Raw genomic sequence first — 18,293 nt, 5'->3', positions numbered from 1 at the left:
TATTGATATTGGCTTTTATATTGTTTTTAAGTATTTCTAGATGTGCACAATTGCAGTTGACCATATAAATTGATGTAACAAATGAATAGCTAAATCAACTAACCATCTCAAAAAATATGTCTTTTGTTGCCAGACTTTGGGGATGAGCCCTATTATGAAAAGATTCTATTTTTCAATTTCTTTTTCTTTCTTTCTTTCTTTCTTTCTTTCTTTCTTTCTTTCTTTCTTTCTTTCTTTCTTTCTTTCTTTCTTTCTTTCTTTCTTTCTTTCTTTCTTTCTCTCTCTCTCTCTCTCTCTCTCTCTCTCTCTCTCTCTCTCTCTCTTTCTTTCTTTCTTTCTTTCTTTCTTTCTTTCTTTCTTATGGAAGGACTATGTATACCAATTATATAGCTTCTGATTCAGCAGAAGGGGTTGAGTTTGTTTAACTCCAGTGAAAGCCTGGAGGTTTCTTGACCTCTTTTTCAAGACTCTCATGAGACATAAATGCCTTCCTCCATTGACCCAGTTAAGTATACTGTATTTTGTAAAAGGGCTGTGTGATGAATAATTAGGTTCTGTGTTTCATCATTGCAATCTGTTTGCTGAATGTACGGAAAACAAAGAATTGCACCTACTTGTACCTGTGGAAATTGTCATCAAAGAAGAAAAGGTGCAAGTCAGAATTTCACACTTTTTAAGCAGTTTTTTTAATATCTCAATTGATTTCAGGAGCACACAAGTGTTTGCTTACCTGCTAAAATTATCTGAAGATAAGGACTGTATTTACAGTATATATCATACATAATTCCCTCCTATCCTTCTACAAGGACCTGAAGACCTGGCTCTACCAGTTGGCTTGGGGACCCGGTAGGCGAGTACATCAATTGTATATCCTGTAGACTAAACTATTGGCCTAATTAGCTGATCCCCATGTCCCCCCTGCACTTTGTACTCCTCCTCCACCCATCTTCTTTAATTTAATATAGTGTAGTTCCATTGTTTATTTTTATTGTTTTATCCCTTTGCCATTGTTATGCTTGCACTTTTTTTAATCACGTTTTTCATTTTATTGTTGTAAGCCACCAGAGAAGCCCCATGGTGAAATGGTTAGCAAATAAATTTAACAAATCAATCGATAAATATTGGATATTAACAGTTGGTATTTAGAATAATGCTATCATACACTGTGTTTTCTAACCCATGCTAACCAGAGCAGTGGTGGTGCAGTGGTTAGAATGCAGTATTGCAGGCTAACTCTGCCTATTGCCAGCAGTTCAATTCTCACCAACTCAAGGTTGACTCAGCCTTCTATCCTCCAAGGTTGGTAAAATGAGGACCCAGATTGTTGGGGGCAATAGGCTGACTCTGTAAACTGCTTAGAGAGGGCTGTATACCACACTATGAAGTGGTATATAAATAAGCACTATTGCTATTGTCCAATGCAGTTTCTACAACTGAATAGCTCATGCCATAAGGAAGTTAGTGTAGGAAATGACCAGGCTGAGCTGGAGGGAGGGGTCAAGTGCATCATCAGTCATGAGTCCCTTCATGCCCACAAGATATCTAAGTCCAGCCCACCTTCAATTTGTTTGACGCTTATTTACTGCCAATTTGCTTTGTCCCTTAGTAGTTCAGATTCTTGTAAAGTGCTTAAGCTTGCAATAAATCTTCATGCTCTTTGGAAGGGCCTAGATCTTCTGTTTTCCCTGGTGCTTGATAGTTAATCTTTAGCTGAGGTTTCATTCTGTGTCACGTAGGCCTCTTTGCAGATCCTTCTGGAACAATGTAGCCCTCCTAGTGGCACTGAACAGTTATGGGCTATGGAGTCTATTGATCTCAACTAGCATAGACAATAGTGAACATGTATAGAGGATGTAGTCCAAGACAAATAGTAACACAAAGCATACTCCTGGAAACCAAAGCAAATAAATTCATTCCATCATTTATGCAATAACTCCTCAGGTGTTTGGGAATGGAGTTCACATTACTTTCTAATTGTATATCCTGTAGACTAAACTGGCATTCATAAGACATTGTCTCTGAGCTTCTCATCTCGTGAAACGAGCTGTAGCACGTGAAGGTTTATGCCTGTTAATAACATTTCTTAGTCTGAAATGGTTCTACCAGGCTTCTGATTTTTGACTCTCCTACTATATTTAAGTAAGAAAATAAAAGATGTTAACTCGTACATCCACATGTATGAAAGAAGGCATTATTTTTTTGTCCAGTTCTTTGGGATAAAATTGCATAGTTTGCTATCTTTTAATAGCTGAAGTTCCATAATCCACTTGGATGCTTTTTAGGGACGTCTTCACTTAATTCTAGAAATAATGCTTTCCCCACTACACTGATAAGGAACAACAAATCCTGCCAGATTCCATTTAAATGAAACCCATATGTATATATCAAACCGTAGAATCTTACTAGGTTAGCAAAAACCTTTGGTGTAATGTCTCAGGGAAGTAATGGTGCTTGCTTCAGTTTTGCAAACAGCCTATCCAGGAGTTAATGATGATTGAATGCACAGTAGCAATAAGTCTGTCCAGGGAGCTCCAAGTATTACAGAAATCCACATCTGGGAAAATGGAGTAATAGCTTGCTACTAAAAGTGAAGAAAAAGAAATAGGTTTGGGGGATGTTAAAATTGCTTTCAAGAATTTTTTGGAGAGAGAAAAACAATATTTGATTAAATCTAGATTCAATCTGAAGCCATGCAAATTTTGCATTCTGTTACAGTGGCCCTTAACTTTTTGGGCACCAGGGATTGGTTCCGTGGAGAAAGGTTTTTCTGTGGACTGGAGGAGTGTGGTTTCAGGTGCTGCCTGCATTCTGCAGATGGGGCTTTGCTTGTTTTAATGGCCTGGTTGCTGGTATGCCGCAGCCCGGTACCAGTTTATGGACAGGGGGTTGGGGACCCCTGTTCTATTGCATGAAGGAAAATGACAGTATTATGAAAAGAGGTATTCAACTGGGCTTTTCTAAGGACCATGGAGTTTTTTCCCTTGTGCCAAAACTTCACTTTCAATTTCCAAAGCCTTCACCAAGGATGACCCTCTCCCTCATTTTTGACATGTTGGTCAATATATTAATGAATAAATAAATGAAATATCTGTGTCACACTCTTAAATGGGTCTTCTTACATTCAAAGTATTAACATAGTCCATTATCAGACTGATCCCCAATGAATTGATGTTAAATATTACATTCTTTCTTCATATTCTGAGGATTTTCTCTCACGCTTGGTACTCATCATTTTTGGTACCCACCATACCAAACCAATTAAGGTTGAATACTGTGGTACTACTGTATAACCCCAATCTCAATAAAATAATTTTAGCTTTCCAGTAGAGTTGATTTCCTGGTCTGTAGGGCTGACACAAATACAGTAAGTGATTTGGGGGCCAAGCACAGACAATTGGAGTCCCACTATTTGTACTATAAGGCTGTTTCACTAGCTTATAGGAAAAGCAGAAGGGCATTTTCTCCATGAGCTAAAATTTCTGCTTGATCATTTGATTGGCACTGACTAGATCATTGGTATCTTATTGCCTTAGCTTGGACGATCATCACATTATTTCCCAATGGCATTGTACTGATCCATTGGGAAATGGGGAATATCAGTCAAAGAGCTGAATATAGTGGCAAAGGCACCTCTTAAATTACTGAACTAATAATTATATTTGAAGTTTCCTAAGTCTTTAAAAATGCCCCCAAAGTGCTAAATTATATTACTAGTTTCTGTTCACATTCTAACATCATTTATACTTTGCTTATATTTCAGAAAGCACTCTTCGAAAAATAATTTAGTTTGCTAGCTGCAATAGTATGAATAATTATTTATAAGCTATCCCTATTGAATACACCAAGACCTACTGCTAAGTAAGTCTTTACAAGATGGTGTTGTTCATTTACATTCATTATTTACATTCATTTTGGACTGGGAGAATCTCTTTGGCTTGAGAACAGGCAGCGCAAGCCATTTAATAATGTATCTCCAAGCTTCTTGTAAGTAAGAAGTCTCCTAGGAAGAAAAACAATTGCAATTGACAGTAGATTTTATTTTATTCAGACTTGGCATGTTCAGAGATATACTATGTCTCCAGTTAACCCCATCCCATCACTCATTGCTGCATTCCAGAAAAAAAGGACATCAGACTGTCTGAATGATAAAAAAAAGTCAGTGTTCCATCTAAATTCTTTAGAGAATTAGAATAGAATAGAATAGAATAGAATAGAATAGAATAGAATAGAATAGAATAGAATAGAATAGAATAGAATAGAATAGAATAGAATAGAATAGAATAGAATAGAATAGAATAGAATAGAATCTCGAAGGGACTTAGGAAGATTTCTAGTCCAGCCCACTGATCAAGCAGGAGAACCTTTACCATTTCAGACAAGTGAATGTCTAGTCCAGGGGTGTCAAACTGCTGGCCCATGGGCCATCCGGAAGCCATGCCCATCTCATTGCTGGCAATGGCAAAACAGTCCCGATACGTCTTGCGATGTCATGTGACGTCACGGGTTTGACATGTCTGGTCTAGTCTCTTCTCAGAAATTGTGGGCTCTCCAGTCATGGAGCGCCCACAATTTCTAAAGGCAAGCTGTTCCACTGGTTAATTGTCCTCACTGTTAAGAAGTTTCTCCTTAATTCCATGTGGCTTCTCTCTTTGGTCAGTTTCCAACCATTGGTTCTTATCCTGCCCTCTGGTGCTTTGGAAAATAATTGACCCACTCTTTGTGACAACCCCTCAAATACCAGAATACTGCTGTAATGTCACCCCTATTTCTTCTTTTCTTTAGAATAGTCAAACCCAAGTCCTGCAGCCATTCTTCATGTTGAACAAGCTTATCAAAGCCCCTCTGTCTCTTGCATCACAGTAGTTTGAAAGTTTGGAAAGACCCTTATACTTTAAACTGACTTTTTCAGGACATAGTTTTTAGGATTTTTGCACACTGTAAGGGGACTTAGTAGGCCTTTGGTGTTGAAATGATTCATGAGAATACCATAAATAGCCAGGCAAGTAAACACCAACTTGATGGTACCTAATTAGATCAATGATCAGTTTAAATTCAGGTTCTTCCATGGAATCGTAACGTTTTCTTTCACCGATGCAGATAATGCACCAATGGCACCAAATATTTCCAAAATTAATGCTCACTCAAAACATTGACTCTACCTTTTTCAGGTTTTTGATCTTCTAAGGCACTGAAACTGATCATCTGGTAAGTGTGAACATCCAAAACTGAAATGTTGGCAGGAAGAAGGATGTTGGGAAGTTCAGCTTAAAAAAGTCAAAATGGTAGCTTCAATTGTGCAGTCGTTTTTATGTGTTATATCACACATGTAAGAAAAGCTTTGTTCATGTGATCGCAAGTGCCATTTTGACAATCCAACCCACACCCTTTGGTTGTCAGGATTGATATTCTCTTAATAGAATTATTCTATATGTGCATTATTTTGCCCAAAAGAAAGTCCCTGTGTGATAATTTAGACTACACCTTTAGATATGTAAGGGTAACTTTTCAGCCTGTAGTCATGTATATCTTTACACAAAAACAGTGGCCATTTCTTTCAGACCATTTATGTCTACTGCATTGTTGGCATTTACTTGTGTAAGTCAGAAAAGTAAGCAAAAATGTAGTGATGTTAACTATTCACAAAATGCACTTGAGGTTGTTATTGTAAAGATTCATCAGAGTTTAAGACTTTCTGTTACAGATATATTTCAGATTGCATTACATGTAATTTCATGTATGGCCTTTACAAATAAAATCAGCATCCACAGCAAAATTCCTTTTTTGCAGACGTGAAAATGAAAACTGTTTATATAACAAAAGATGACTTATTCAACAGGGTTCATTTGAGAAAATAAGCTAACAACAACATGCATCAATTTGAAGATACACTTATCCCTCTCATAATGGTATATTATTGTATTTCACTTTTTAGTGCTATTATACTGCATATCCAATTTTAAAATGATAATAACCAATTTCTATCTTGGTAATAAAATAATTAGGAGCAGTAGGTAGGACTCTTGTGTGTCAGTTGCTTTATTTCCAGAATCCCATCTGTGAGTTGATATAAATAGCTTACATTATAAGACAAGGCAGAACAAAAAGAAAAATATAGAGAAGACATTAGCTTCTCTGGAGTTCATTGTGCTGCTTATTCAAAACATTGTGCATCTATAAACTGGAAGAACACCTTTCAGTTTAGCAGAGCCAGGAGAACGGGGTCGTATAGTCAATAAAATTAGTATGAATGAGTGAAACATAAGTAACATAATTAGTTCTATTATCTAAATGTCTAGACAAATGTCTTTAAACATTTTTATTCCATCTGATAAGGTAAATAGTCTTTGGAATTTATTTTCAAAGGATAAAAAGCTTTAGGAAATTCTCAAGGATGAAATGCAGGGGTTCTGCTCTTACCTTAATTCCAAGGTAATCAAAGGTGTATGTGAATACATTCCACCATTATCCTTCCAGTGGCTTGCAGACCCCTCTGAGTTTTAGATCCCAAAGAAAAATGCTTAAAAGGCATCAGTGAGACTACAGGGTGATGGAGAGAGATTTAGCAAGCAATGACCACATTTTTCTAACAGGAAGCTTTAAAAAGTATTCTTTTGCTTTAGATAGACTTCCTAGCTTCATCCTAAAGAGGCATTTATCTGCCTTCTTTTCTTGAGCATCTTGTTTGGCTCAGAGATTCCACTTCCTTCAGTACTTTTCCTGCTGAGAATTAAATTGAGTACAACAAATTAAAAATGCTGCTGATCTTACATAATGAGCTTCAAATGACAGTTGCCTATATTTTCCCTTCCACGTGTTCACACATTGTCATGAGATTAATGTCTGGGGTGTCACATTCTAACTTTCTAAAGGAAGAGAGCTGCTGTACAATGTTTACAGCCAAGCCAGATTTTAAAAACAAAACATATGGTTGGCTTGATAAGGGAAAACTTTGCATTAGTGGCCAGAAACAATACAAATAGCCTTCCAAGGTGCTTTTTGCCCCTGCCTGTATGCATCCTATTATTTATTTATTTATTTATTGTTTGTTGGTTTGGTTTGGATTTCAAGATTGCATTGTAAGGTTTTAAACAATTGACTTGTTCTTCTTTTTAGTAGTTGCATGCAGTACACATGATTATCCCTTTATTAGCTACCTGAGGGATGACAATAGGCCCAAGAATGAGGATTTAAAATGGCTGAATAAGGATTTAAAACTGGGAATTCCATGTTTTAATTGACTTTTTTCCCCCAGGGTGTTGTTTGCTTTGTATATAATCTGGCAATTCTCTGTCCTCATGATTCTTAATGTCTTCAGTTCTTGGGTGACTCCCCTTCCAATATTGGATCAAAAATAATATCATGGATAGAAACAATTATTAATAGGAACTATTAATGTTCCAACAGCTGACAGATTTTTTTCCTGTCTTTCAGACTATGAGCCCTCTGTCCTGACTACCAGCCTAGTTATGGTCCCACTGTTGGAAATCTGTATTCCTGTGTTTCTGGCCAAAGAGAACACTAAGAACAGTAGCAAAACAGAGTTCCCTTCCACATTTTGCAATTCCTGAACAGTTCTTGAACTGTTTCATTTTTTCTAAATCCACATGCTGGCTCTGAAAATGACACCCGTCATGCGCAATGACTCTTCTTAAAATCCCTATCAACTGGTTAGAAAATACTTCCTTTCACTTGATGACTTTTTATTCAGAGAAGTTAGTTTAAAGATGGTGATCGCAAAGCTGTTGCTATAACTCATATTATTCATAGTACAAGTTTGCGTTTTGCATGCTCTCTGGGGTTATACCCTCCCCCCCTTTTTTTTCCTTCTGCAAGGATTTATTTTATGACTCTAAATAAAGTGTTTACTGAATGCTCAGGGGACCAGCTCAAAGCCATTTGTAAAATAAAATGCACAAAATCAAAACAAAAATGATTGCTCAGCTTTCCAACCAGGGTATTATTTGTGTTCCATTTGTCTGCCTGACTCATTGTTTATTTATTGTAGATTGAACAAAATGCAATGATCTTCCTGGGCTAAACAACTGGCAAGGGCCTCATTATTTATTTGATTTGATTTGTTTTCATTTGATTTATATATCCATTCTCTCAAAATGACTCAGGATGACATACAGGCAACAACAAAGAGAATAAAACTAAGCTATGTTTGGGACGAGAAACAAAGGAAAGAAAAACACTTGAACTTTAAGATTACTTCCTTTCATAACAGAGGCAAATAATATTTATCCAGTTTGATGATAGTATAGGTCAGTTTGCACAATCAAAATTCCCCATAGAATTTTTTTTTTCATGAATGCAATTCACAGATATGTATTTCCATTCATAATCATGTCCATCTCCCAGGTGTAATTGTAAATTAATTTAAAGCATGACAACAAGCCCTCTTTTATTTATCGATTTAATATTTTATTTGTTGCTTGGCCTAAAAGATTCCTGAAACTGCTGCTCTAGTAAAACACAGATACAAATTAGAAATTCTTAGCGAGGAACTGGGTCATCATGCAAAGAAAAAAATATCCATGCAGTTTACTTCTTGAAAGACATGTCAAAAAGATCATTTAATTTGGAAAAATTAATAACAAACCCCTAAAGCAGCATGGATGCCAAGAGGTGGAGCTCTCACCTCACAATCAGGAGACTGTGAGTTCTATTCTAGGTAGTGGCAGATATTTCTTTCTGTGTGTGCGAAGAGAAAATATCTGCTATGAACTCCGCATAGGCATCAGGAAGGGCATCCAGCCAGTAAAAGCTCAGTTCCATTCAGTTGCCCTGACTCCACCACAATGCAAGGGATTACGGGTTTGTTTTAAAAAACAAACCCCTGATATTGTACTTAGACTTAGACATGTCCACAGGTGTCTATCTCCAGAAAATATCCTTTTACACATTTGCAGAGATCATTTCAAATGAATCAAACATCCTATCAAGAAAGTTATATGTTCTAGCTTGGCAAGCCTCTTTTATTTTATGCTGGCTTAAAGAAGTTTGAATTCAAACAACCAAGCACCCCTCCATAGCTGTTTCCAAATCACATGAAGGAATACTAATTATAATGTATTGAGCCCAGTTCTCCAGTTCAGATCCTGCTCTTTGCTGAACTCACTAGACTCATCTTCATTCCTGCACAACGAACCCAGTACACAATACTAATATTATACTCTGCACTGGTCAGGCCCTATTTTGAATACTGGGTCCAGTTCTTGACATCCAGTGAGGAAAGATTTAGAGAAAGTAGAACAGTACAGGGAGGAACAATGTAATAATTCATCATAAAATGGAAGAAATCTTTGAAGTCTATAATTCCATTTCAACTGGATATACTTCTGTTAACCAATATTTCAGTAAACCATACATTTCCTCAGAATATATTGAACTGGCATTACATATGATAATAGCTGCAAGAATTTCATATTCTTTTTACTAGAAAAGATCTTTGTTGCCCTTTATGGAAGAATGGTTAATTAAACTGTGGGAATATGCTTTGATGTGTAGAATAACTTTATATCTAACAAATAAATGTGATGTACAATTTGGTATTATTTGGAAACTATTTTTCAGTTATAGTTCTATACATGGAATTGTGTGACTTTATAAATTTGGGTTCTAGAGCTTACCTTTCAATCCAAAGGCTAGCCTACATGCTACCTAGAGTATTATTTAATCTATTATTCATTATATATTGTTTTTCATTTTCTTCTTAATTGATATCAACTGTGCCCATTAAATATTTTGACAATTCAATAGGAACATGTTTTGACTAGAAACTGGATATGAAATGTCTTATAATACCCCAAGTTGTTAACGGCGTATTAAATTATATTAGCCATGTGATATTTCACAAATGTTGTTTATTTGAAATGTGTTATTCACCCATATTTTAATACTTACATGTTCCCTTCCCTTTCCCCCCACTTTACTGTATTTCTTAAAATATTAGCTTGCATCAGCATTATTTTAATTTTTTCTTGAAATTGTAACAATAAGAAATTATTTTTTAAAAAAATACACACAAAGCCCTGTTTTTCATCTCCTGTTTTCATTGTCACTGTTCTGAAATTGCTCAGCCATACACCTTTCAGCTGGCCATAGGGAGTCAGCAAAATAGGCAGCCTGCCAGCTCATTATCCTTCTCCTAGTATTACACTGTGTTTGTTTATAAAATAAGGAGGATGCAAAATCATCTCTTACCCACTTTAAAAGATTAGTGAAAGGATCTCACCACAGCATGACACTTTAACCTCAGGAGGAGGAAGACAAGAACAGGCACCAGGAAGAAGGAGGAGGTTAGAGTTTCCTCTTTTGGAAAAAACAAACATCTGCATCCATTCTTGAGTGACAGTATGGCCTTTGCTGCAATTTGTTCCCAGAATGGGACAACTTGCCACAGTCATCTTGCCGTGGGCAACTTGCCATGGGCAACTCACCGCAGCCATCTTGCTGTGGCCAACCTGGTGTGGCTGTCTCACTGTGGCCATGGCCATCTTGCCATGGCTAACATGCCATCGGCCAACTTGCCATGGCCAACTTGTTGTGAGGCAATTCCATGTGGATAACTCAACGTGATAAATGTTATCCTCCACCATTTCTTCAACATTATTTCTATTGACAAAAATGGAAGTAATGTCGAAGAAACAATGGCGGTTAACATTTATCAGATTGAGTTACGCCATGTGAATTGCCCTGTAGTGAGTTGTCCTGAAGCAAGTTGTCTGTGGCCCAGACTCATTTGTTCCTGGGCTGCTGCTGAGCTGGAAGTTAACTGGCTCTGGTACCCATTAGTGATGACAACATAGGACTACATGGATTTGAATTTTATTTTTATTGTTTTAATATTTTTAAATTGTTCTGTTTTATAATTTTAGAATTATGAGCCTCCCAGAGTCACTTGGTTGAGTTGAATAATTGAATAACTAGCTAAATAAATAAATAAAACCTATTCAGGAATAGCATAAAGGCCACATGTGGTTGAGCCCTAGGTCTAATGAGAAAAAGTTGAAGGAACAAGCCATTTTGTTAGTCTGGGGAAAAAAAAAAGACCGAACAGGGAATTATTACACATTTCAATTATCTAAAAGGTATCATGCAGAAAAAGAGCTGTTTTCTATCAGCAGCACCTATATTAATGTCAACATTGTAATTGAACAGAACCTGGGAAGGCAGATTTGGGTGTGAGGAGAAAAGCTTCCTTAGTGGTAAAACTGACAGTGGAGGATTGTCTCAGGGAGATGATCAAGGAGGGGATAAACAGCCACCAATCATCTCCTGGAAATGGATTCCTGTCCTGAACAGGGAGGTGGACTCTATGTCTAAAATCTCCTTCTACTGTATGTCTTAAAGTCTCCCCTATGACTCTGAGAATACTAGGTACTGAAAACTGGAGATGGCGTTTCTTGTTGCTTCCTTTTTCATTTTTTTTAAAATGAGAAATATCTTCTTTGCCTTTAATTTTTTTTAAAGGATTCCTATCAGTTAGGCACTATCTCTACAGGGCGAAAACACTCCAAGTGCCTGTGGTACCAGTTTTCAGTATTTTTTTCAGATAAGGGAAAATAAGTTTTTTTTTTTACACGTCAAAAGTTTTGAAGCCAATAATACAGCCAGAATATTTTTCTTTCTGCAATAGCACCGAGCTGGCTGTTTATTATTATTATTATTATTATTATTATTATTATTATTATTATTATTATTATTATTATTATTATTATTATTAGTATTAGTATTAGTATTAGTATTAGTATTAGTATTAGTATTTATTAGTATTAGTATTATTAGTATTAGTATTAGTATTTAATCAAACTCTTTGATCCTCCTAACTGAGCCCTGCTGGCCTGCTTCAAAATTAAACCTTATGCTTAGGGGAAAATGTGATAATGGTGTGGAGAAAGTATTCAAAAGTGCCTCACTGAGAACTTATTACAAGAATTTTAAATGTTTAGCAATCTCAGTTGGCTGGTTCCATTTCTGAGTGCCAGAACCTTTGAAAAACAATTCTTCTCCTCAGTTTGGGAAATTATCATACTCATGTTTAAAAATTTCTTAAGTTATTGATCTGTGTATAGATTTACACACTGCACTCAGCTGTAATACAGTTAGTTTAATAAAATTATATTTTACCTTGCCTGCAGGAGCTTGCAGTAGCATACAGAGAACCCTCGTCTGCAATATCTCTCACAATTCTGAAGGCATTTAGTTTGAGAGAGAGGAACATATCTCATCCCTAAGAGATTTCAAGCATGACGGGTGACATGATAGCAGTGTTCCAATATCTCAGGGGCTGCCACAAAGAAGAGGGAGCCAAGCTATTCTCCAAAGCACCTGAAAGCAGGACAAGAAGCAACGGATGGAAACTAGTCAAGGAGAGAAGCAACCTAGAACTAAGGAGAAACTTTCTGACAGTTAGAACAATTAACCAGTGGAACAACCTGCCTCCAGAAGTGGTGAATGCTCCAACACTGGAAGTTTTTAAGAAGAGACTGGACAGCCACTTGTCTGAAATGGTATAGGGTTTCCTGCCTGAGCAGGGGGTTGGACTAGATGACCTCCAAGGTCCCTTCCAACTTATTATTATTATTATGAAGGTGGATTTGAACCTGAGTCTGTCATTTAATCTGACACCTTAACCCCTCTACCAAACTGATTTTAATTAGGATGGTGTAGTACCATGTATGAATTTAGCTAACTATTCAACAAATCATATTTAAACAAACCATAGTTTTGTAAAATATGCAAAATCAGCCCAGGTCTATAGGCTGAATTTAGGGGGAAGAAATCTTGTTTCAGAAAACCAGATACTAAGAGTGACCTTTTTAAAAAAAAAAAAGAAAAGAAACTGTGTTAAAGATTTCATCGTTCTGGTTCTCCAAAGTACTAAAATCCAGAGACAGCCTTATGGATCAAGAAGTTCCTATACTGCACACAGTTGCCTTTTATTGTTTAGATGTTGAGTATGAATGAGATTCTCCCCGCTTTAATCACTGAGTGATAAGCAAATAATGTATATTTGCGTTCTATGGAAACTTAATTCTTTTACTGAGGACAATTCAGGATTTTAAAGATAAGTCATACAATAAGGGTGGGTGATAATTTTTCTCATTAGAGTAAATAATTGGAAGCTGCACAGTATACCAAGAGCAGATGGGGTCAGACACAATCATGCCAGTAATTCTCTGTCACTCTGGTACCTATTTTTCTCTTGTTCTCTTCTTCCCTATCCCACTGCTTCTTAAAATTCTCTTTCAGCTCTCTCTCCTTCCTCCTCACACAGCAGGCAATAAGAGAAAGGGACATTCCTCTTGTGAGAAAACAGATTGCTAGCAAAGGGCTTCTGAAATTAGACTGAGGACCTCCTGTGGCCCAAACCTGTTGCTCACCCCATCATACAATGTGTCAGACATCAGGAAAGTTGCATTATGTAGCTAGACATGTGGTGAATTAATAATCTTGCTGATTTATTTACAAACCATACTTAACTGCAAAAAAAAGAGCTTATTTCATTTTCAGCAAATTTGCAGGAATGTGATAGCATAATTATGGCTCGGTTTCAAAATGAGAGTGTTTGAAGCAACTGCCTAATCACTTAGCCATGGGATTAACACTACACAGACCCACATATGATGTGCATTCCTGCTATTCCAAATAGGTTACGTAAGTTGGCTAAAGACATAATATGGAAATATGGTGGGCAAAAATCCAGAGCATTTGCCTCCAAAGAAATACATTTTTAGATTGGGATTCCAGACTGTATTTTACATGCAAATGAATTATCCACATATATTTTTTTCATTGTGCCAAATTAATCACACATGGCAGACCCTTTGGTGCCTCCTACTAGACTAAATATATTCTTTTACCTTTGTGGATAATCTTGAAGAGAAATGAGCATAAGCTCTTAAGCAACTGTGTCTCATCAAACCAGCTGAGGAATATGAAACCCTGCCAAGTACCAAGTTTATGAACTAGTTTGAAATTAAAGATGGCTCCTGGCCATGTTATACCTATGAAGTGTTGTGTAACCTGAAACTCTTTTGTACATAAATTGTACAGCTGTGGTGTCTTACATCTGGAGCTTACATTTCTTGGTTAATGTCAAAGAAAACATTTGTTTCACATGTGTATGTGTGTGTGTAAACCATATACATGAAGTGGGAAGGATTCTAGGTCCCTAGTGGAGAAATATTTGTAGACCATACAGACTAAAAAAGGACCCCATCAAAAAACCACACATCCAAGAACACACTAGAGGATCTCTATATGAGAATAATTCCAGAAGGACAAAAGTTTACTCATTGTCATCACAAGCATTCAAGTCAATTTAATTCTTCCATCAGGATGTGGATCTGCTAAAACAATATTGAGAAGCCAATTCAAAAAACTAAAATTCTGGCCAAAAATATGACAGTATCGCAAAGGGCTCTTTTAGAAGGATTAACTGGATTTGAGATTGTCAAGAGGGTCAAATACTTGGGGGTGTTTTTGTCACCCTCTAATACAAAGTTATATAAAAATAATTATGAAAGATTATGGGGAAAAGTCCAAAAAGAAATGGAGAGCTGGGAGAAATTGCAATTGTCTTTGTTGGGGCGAATCGCAGCAGTGAAAATGAATGTCCTGCCTAAATTTTTATTTTTATTTCAAATGATACCGGTTCTTAAGAAAGATTCTAATCTGGAGGAATGGCAGCGAGGTATCAATAAATTTGTCTGGGCAGGGAAAAGGCCACGAGTTAAACTTAAGATTATGCAGGATACTCGTGAAAGAGGTGGCCTTAAAATGCCCAATCTCAAATTATATTATGAAGCTGCTGCGTTAGCAGGAATAAGTGATTGGATTAATTTGACACAAGAGAGATTATTAAATCTTGAGGGCCACGACTTGTTATTTGGCTGGCATGCATATTTGTTGTATGATAAGAAGGTAGATAATGTGTTCAAAGTGCATATTTTAAGACAGGCATTGTTGAGAGTCTGGAAGAAGTATAGACATAAGTTAGATTGTAAGATACCATTGTGGGCAATTCCAAAACACGCAATAGAAAATATAAATGTTGGTTTTAAACATGATGTGACTACGTATAAGGAGATTTTAAGTCTGGAAAGAAATGTCTGGTGTCTGAAACCGTACGATCTCTTGCGAGATGAGAAGATTATTCAAACTTGGTTTCAATATATTCAGCTATGGGCCAGGTGGAAAGAAGATCTGAAAATTGGTTTTACATTGACTGATGAAAATCTGATAAAGCAAATTAGAAATCAGGGTCCTGCACATATCAAACGGATATATCTTGCATTGATAGAAATTGATTCAGAAACAGAACTTGTTAAAGATTGCATGATAAAATGGGCCCAAAATATCCAAGAAGTTATTACAATGGACACGTGGGAAAAGATTTGGGTGAGGAACGTAAAATTTACACAAGCTCAAAATTTAAGAGAGAACTTTTATAAAATGTTTTATAGATGGCATTTAGATCCTAAAAAGCTTGCAAGTATGTATCCGAACTATCAGCCCAAATGCTGGAGGTGTGGTGACGAAGATGCAACATATTTTCACATATGGTGGACTTGCAAAAAGGTTAAGGCCTTTTGGATTAAAATACGGTGGAATATGCAGAAGATCTTCAAGCAAAAGATAAAGTTTTGTCCGCAATTCTTTCTGTTGGGTATAATTACAGAAGCTACTGTTGTGGACACTAAGTTGATGTTGAATTTAATTACGGCAGCAAGACTCTTAATAGGTCAGTATTGGAAGAAGGAGGAACTGCCGACTATAGAAGAATGGACTTTAAAGGTTTCAGACCTGGCAGAGATGGCAAAGATATCGGCTTACTTGAAAGATCACTCGCAAGAACGTTACATTATGGAGTGGAGAAAATGGATTGAGTATATCCAGAACAAATACGGGACTAAAAGGTTTCATGTAGCATTTGAATAAGTCTTCCTTTCTTTTCTTTTTCTTTTTTTATATATATTTAATAGTAATAGTGTTTGTAGTTATCCTATATGAGCTAGAGAGTGATAGATTTTAGAGTTTGTGGTTGTTAGCATTTGGATGTTTATGATTGTTTTTTTTGTTTTTATACCCTGTACTTAGCTCTGGGAAGTCGGGGGGGGGGGAAGGGGGGAGGGGTAGGGAGGGATGGGTATGGGAGGGGGAGGGGGGATTGTTAAAGATAAAATGTATGTTAAAACTTTAAAAAAAAATATTGAGAAGCCAATTAAGCTATTGGTTGACGTTCATATGCTCAAGATAAAGAAAAGCACAATAAAAATTAATATTTTAAACAGGCAGGGTGACAGTATACAACCTTGCCAGACTCCTTTCCCCATTCTGAACTGGTTCTGTGTCCAGTTCTCACTGTTGCTTCTTGGCCCACATATAGGTTTCCCAAAAGACAAATAAGATTTTATTTATTTATTTATTTATTTATTTATTTATTTATTTATTTATTTATTTATTTATTATATTTTTATACCGCCCTTCTCCCGAAGGACTCAGGGCGGTGTACAGGGCAATAAATACATAACAGGATACAAAAGTTAAAAGCGATTAAATAAATGCCCAAGGTTAAAACAATAATTAAGACGTATTTAAAACCCCAACCCTAACCCATCAGACCAGGTCAGACTGCTCAAATAGATACGTTTTCTTAGAGTACCAGATGGTCTGGTACTCCCATCTCTTTAAGAACTTGCCACAGTTTGTTGTGATCCACACAATCAAATGCTTTAGCACAGTCAATGAAGCAGAAGTTGATGTTTTTCTGGAACTCCCTAGCTTTCTCCATGATCCAGCATATGTTGGCAATTTGATCTCTAGTTCCTCTGCTTCTTCGAAATCCTGCCTGTACTTCTGGTAGTTCTTGATCCACATACTGCTGGAGTGTAGCTTGTAGGATTTTAAGCATAACTTTACTAGCATGTGAAATGAGTGCAATGGTGCGATAGTTTGAACCTTCTTTGGCACTGCCTTTCTTTGGAATTGGAATGTAAACTGATCTTTTCCAATCCTGTGGCCACTGTTGAGTTTTCCAAATTTGCTGGCAAATTAAGTGTAACACTTTTACTGCATCATCTTTTAAGATTTTGAATAGCTCAGCTGGAATACTGTCACTTCCACTAGCTTTGTTGTTGCTCAGCTTTCCTAAGACCCATTTCGCTTCACATTCTAGGATGTCTGGCTCAAGGTCAGTGACCACCTCATCGTGGTTATCAGGGACTTTAAGCTTGTTCTTGTATAGTTCTTCTGTGTAATTTTGCCACCTCTTCTTAATCTCTTCTGCCTCTGTTAGGTCCCTGCCATTTTGGTCTTTTTTCAGGCCCATTTTTGCATTAAACGTTCCTTTCATCTCTCCAATTTTCTTGAAGAGATCTCTGGTCCTCCCTATTCTATTGTTTTCTTCTATTTCTTTGCATTGTTCATTTAAGAAGGCATTCTTATCTCTTCTAGCTATTCTCTGAAATTCTGCATTCTATTGGGTGTGTCTTTCTTTTTCTCCCTTGCCTTCTGCTTCCCTCCTTTCCTCAGCTATTTGCAAAGCTTCCTCAGACAGCCATTTTGCTTTCTTGCATTTCTTTTTCTTTGGGATGGTTTCAGTTGCTACCTCTTGTACAATGTTGTGAACCTCTGTCTATAGTTCTTCAGGCACTCTGTCTATCAGATCTAATTCCTTAAATCTATTTGTCACCTCTACTGTATATTTGTCAGGGATATGATTTAGTTCATACCTGACTGGCCTAGTGCTTTTCCCTACTTTCTTCAGTTTAAGCCTAAACTTTGCAACGAGAAGCTCATCGTCTGAGCCACAGTCAGCTCCTGGTCTTGTTTTTAGTGACTATATAGAGCTTCTCCATCTTTGGCTGCAGAGCACATAGTCAATCTGATTTCTGTGTTGATCGTCTGGTGATGTCCATGTGTAGAGCCATCTCTTGGGTTGTTGGAAAAGAGTGTTTGCTATGACCATCATATTCTCTTGACAAAATTCTATCAGCCTATGCCCTGCTTCTTTTTGTATTCCAAGGGCAAACCTGCCTGTTATTCCAGTTATCTTTTGGCTTCCTACTTTAGCATTCCAATCCCCCATGATGATAAGGGCATCATTTTTTGGTGTTAGTTCTATAAGGTACTGTAGGGCTTCATAGAACTGGTCAATTTCATCCTCTTCAGCACTGGTGGTTGTGGCATAGACTTGGACTACTGTGATATTGAATGGTTTGCCTTAGATTCGAACTGAGATTATTCTGTCATTTTGAGGATTGTATCCCAGTATTGTTTTTCCT

The sequence above is a fragment of the Vipera berus genome (assembly GCF_964194415.1).
Source record: "Vipera berus genome assembly, chromosome: 1".
Classification (NCBI taxonomy): Eukaryota; Metazoa; Chordata; class Lepidosauria; order Squamata; family Viperidae; genus Vipera; species Vipera berus.
The sequence above is the reverse complement of the archived record's forward strand: the minus strand, read 5'-3'. Positions refer to the sequence as shown.